Source organism: Apium graveolens, chromosome 4, assembly GCF_009905375.1.
Source record: "Apium graveolens cultivar Ventura chromosome 4, ASM990537v1, whole genome shotgun sequence".
Lineage (NCBI taxonomy): Eukaryota > Viridiplantae > Streptophyta > Magnoliopsida > Apiales > Apiaceae > Apium > Apium graveolens.
In genome coordinates this window covers 43,774,242-43,778,804 of record NC_133650.1, presented here as the reverse complement: position 1 = coordinate 43,778,804, position 4,563 = coordinate 43,774,242, and the positions used below count along the sequence as shown (strand labels likewise).

Sequence of the window (4,563 nt, the reverse complement as noted above, 5' to 3'; positions counted from 1 at the left end):
GCAAACTCTCTATCCCATGACTGTTCTAGTAGGAATAAGCTCATTCTTCTCATTTGCTACCACAATAATACCATCTTTCTTTGGCACACATTGAACCGGGCTTACCCATGAACTGTCAGATATAGGGTAGATGATCCCTGTATCTAGCCACGTAAGAATTTCCTTCTTCACCACTTCCTTCATGATTGGATTAAGTCTTCTTTGTTGTTCGACCGTAGGCTTGCTACCTTCCTCTAGCAGAATTTTATGCATGCAGTAAGAAGGGATGATTCCCTTGATATCAGTTATAGTCTATCCAATTGCCAATTTGAACTCTCTTAGAATCCTCAGAAGCTTTTCTTCATCACTACCTGAAAGGTCAGATGCAATAATAACAGGCAGAGTAGATGCATCACCCAAAAATGCATACCTCAAATACTCAAGTAAAGGCTTAAGCTCAAGAGTGGGAGCTTTCTCAATAGATGGCTTGAGGCGTTTAGGAGCTTTGTTCAATTCCTCCATTCCAAGAGATTCAAAAGGCATATCAATCTTCCTTTTCCAGGGAGAATCATTCAAATATTGTAATTATTCTTCACCTTCGTCATTTTCACTATTGAATTCCTCTAAACGCTTTTTCTAAGGCATCAGACCTTAGCAATTTATCAATTTCCGATGTAACCACCAAATCGACCAACTCCACTTTTAAACACTCCTTATTATCAATAGGAATTTTCATAGGATTGAACATATTAAAAGTAAAATCCTGATCTAGAACTCACATTATGAGCTCACCCTTCTGCACATCTATCAAGGTTCGGCCAGTCGCCAAGAAAGGTCTTCCGAAGATTATGGGAATCTTCTTATCTTCCTCAAAATCAAGAATTATGAAATCAGCAGAGAAGATGAGTTTATCCACCTTGACCAAGACATCCTCCACAATACCTCACGGATATGTAACAGAACGGTCGGCCAACTGTAAGGTCATATAAGTCGATTTTGGATCAGGAAAGTCAAACTGCTTGAAGATTGACAAAGGCATCAGACAAATGCTAGCTCCCAAGTCACATAAGAATTTGTCAAAGGACACTTTTCCAATAGTACACGGAATAGTGAAGTTGCCTGGATCTTTAAGCTTCGGGGGCAACTTTTGTTGTAGCACAACACTACATTCCTCCGTAAGAGTGACTGTCATCTAGCTTCACTTTCCGAGAGAGAATACCTTTCATAAACTTTACATAACTAGGCATCTGCTCAAGAGCCTTGGTGAAAGGTATGTTGATATGAAGTTCTTGAACACCACCAAAAACTTCTCAAATTGTTTGTCCAGCTTTTTCTTCTGTAGCCACTTAGGAAAAGGCGGTGGAGAATAGATCTGTTTCTCCCATATATTACCCTCAAACGGAGTGTGCTCAACAATAGTCTTCCTTGGTTCCACTTCTTCATCCTATTGCTCTACTTCTTTCTCAGCCCGAACTTCTTCAGTCAACTCTTGAGTTTGTTCGGGATTCACAAACCTTTCCAGACCTTAAAGTGATTGCCTTTACCTGCTCCTTAGCTTCCCTCTTACTTGGTACTTTAGTGTCACTAGGTAGTGTACCAGGATGACGATTTAGCAAGGCGTTGTAAATTTGCCCAAATTGATTTTCCAATGTCTTGATAGAAACAACTTGACTCTTGCACATAAGCTTCAACTCCTCTAATTCAGATTTTTCATTGGCTTGTTGGAGCTGGAGTTGCTGTCTAGGTGCATACTATGGTTGTTGAAAACCAGGGGGGTTGTACTGCTTAGCTGGATATTGCTGATAAGGCTGTTGAACCGTATTCTGAGTGTTGCTCTAGCTGAAATTAGGAAGATTACGGTTGTTGGGATGATAGGTGGCTAAAACCAGTTGCTGCGATCGCTGGAAGTTGCTCACAAAATGAGTTGATTCACTAGAAATTGCGCACTGATTAGTCTTATGGGCACCAGCATAAAGCTCGTAGACACTAGCGATTTGATTAACTTCATAATTGCCAAAGTGTCCACCTTCATCGTCAAAGCCTTAAATTGGGCAACGATAGCAGTTGCTGCGTCCAACTCCAGAATTCTTGCAACTTTTCCCTTAGTCAGTCTTTGGGAAGGATTCTGGTACTCACTAGCAGCCACTAGTTCAATAAGTTCATAAGCTTCATCGTAGCTCTTAGCCCACAAGGCTCCTCCTGATGTTGCATCAAGCATGGGTCTAGAAGTAGCACCCAATCCATTGTAGAAGAAGTTAATAATCATCCAATTAGGCATGTCATAGTGTGGGCACTTCCTTAGCATCTCCTTATATCGATCCCAAGCCTCACACATAGATTCCCCTGTTTGCTGAGCAAACTGAGTAAGAGCATTCCTGATTGTAGCAGTCTTTGCCATAGGGAAGAATTTAGTGAGAAACTTTTGGGCAAGATCTTCCCAAATGGTGATAGACCCTGCTGGTAGAGAATGTAACCAACACTTAGCTTTGTCCCTCTGAGAGAATGGGAAAAGACGCAGCTTGATAGCATCTTCTGTCACATCATTGAATTTGAAAGTGTCACAAATCTCGATGAAATCCCTGATGTGCATGTTGGGGTCTTCAATAGGAGAACCCCCAAACTGAACTGAGTTCTGTATCATCTGAATCGTGCTTGACTTGATCTCGAAAGTGTTAGCCCTGATGGGTGGTCTGATGATGCTTGATTGAATGTCATTAATCTCAGGCTGAGAATAGTCCATCAAAGCCTTCGGATTTTCCGCTTGATAAACCATCTATACTAAAGCTGGTTCTTCAAATTTCACTTCTTCTTCTTCTACCTTCTTTTCTTCCTGGAAAACTTCTTTACGAACTACCACAACTTCTTTCTCGGATTTATCCAGTGTTATCTTACGAGTACGCGAATGCGTATGCATACACCCTCGCTAGAGTACCTGAAATAAGACAAGAAAATAGATAAGTAACAATTTCCGAGTCAATGAAATTTAACGACCACTGATGGAAAGCACATAAACTATAAATTAACACTGCAGTCCCCGACAGCGGCGCCAAAAACTTGTTAGTCGCTAAACACGCGTTACTAATACACGCAAGTATACGAGTTCGTAATTAGTATAGAATCTTTTCTAGTTCGTTCCTATATAGACTGTATTGGTTAACTAATTAATTCATGCACTTAAGCAACAATGTATGGTTATTATCCAATGCTAAGATGATAACAAATTGAGGTTGTTTATAACTAAGAATTAAACTAGTAATTATAACTACGAGATTAATATTGACTGAATTAATATATATGACAAATATGAGATTCTAACTTCATTAAATACTTCATTCAATAACCTTATTATTCTTAACCTTAGCATGCAATGGTGATGACACTAATCAGATAACACAAAACTGATAAATGCCAAATTTTGTTGCACGAGTACCATACTACCAGACTTCCACAAAAAAGATAGAGGCTGAATAGACACCAATTATATTGAGACCCTATATGTCTATAGAATTTGACAATATCATGGTTTAAGCACAAGTTATCTATCTTGATTACACCGGGCAAGTAAATGGTTAAAATTACCTACGCATCATACATAAGAACTACATGAACCTATGCTAGCATGGCAAGTTCTAAATCATTAAATTCACTTTCGCTTCATTAAGAATTAACACACTATCTTATAAGTTCACGACACTCATAAGACGAATACGCACAATTAACACTAGGATATCATACAATCACCACATACTAAGGCATCAAACAATTTAACTAAAGAAATCCATAAATAAATCCGCTAGAACCCCACGATAACAATTAGCCCATAATCGGACTTATCATCAACGTGGGTTCCAATGAAAACATGATATAAAAAATGTAGTCTTTATGACGAATAATTAACAGCGTATAACACAAGAGTATAGGTTCAACATAAGAAGAAACGAGCATCCAAAATTACAACTCAAAACAAAGATTCACAAGAATAAACTAGATCATCTTCGCCTTCGTTGATTCGTGCTATAGTTCTCTTGCCATTTTCTCCTTAGCTCTGAAGTGTCTCTCACTTGATTAGTTATTAAAAATGACCTAGAGTTGTTTATATAGTAGCCCTGATTAGCATAGAAACCCAGAAAATCAGTCTGCTATTCAAAACAAGAATTTTGCATCCCGACTAGCGCGGGCGCGCTGGCTCTCTGAAATTCTGGCGCAGCCGCGCGCTTGATCAGCGTAGGCGCGCTGGGCTTCTGCCAAAACTGACTTCTTTTCTTTTTCCTGCAGATTTGAGTCGGTCTTTATGAGCTTTTATTCAAACACCATCTAGACACCATATTAGCACCAAACAATGCTAATTCACCTGATTCACAGATTAATGCCTAAAATGCCAAAAACACTAGAAAGCACATTAGATCACTTAACAACTTGCGTATAAATGAATCAATTCAAAGCTTATTAGAGCATAATAAAGCGTCATAAATGCCACTCAACAACATGTCATTTATAGCATCATTAAACTCATCTTTAGATAAATGTGCTAGGTTAGTGGTGATTACCTGATTGGTGGATGAACTAACTTCTGTTTCGTCTGAT

The 4,563-nt window shown here is 38.9% G+C and overlaps 1 non-coding gene across 1 annotated transcript; it reads left to right on the top strand.

Moving 5' to 3' along the window:
• Positions 1–2,255: 2,255 nt before the first annotated feature.
• On the top strand, positions 2,256–2,362 carry LOC141722972 (small nucleolar RNA R71). The gene has a single exon (XR_012575969.1). It is a non-coding gene; the product is annotated as a small nucleolar RNA R71 (small nucleolar RNA).
• The last annotated feature ends 2,201 nt before the right edge of the window (positions 2,363–4,563 follow it).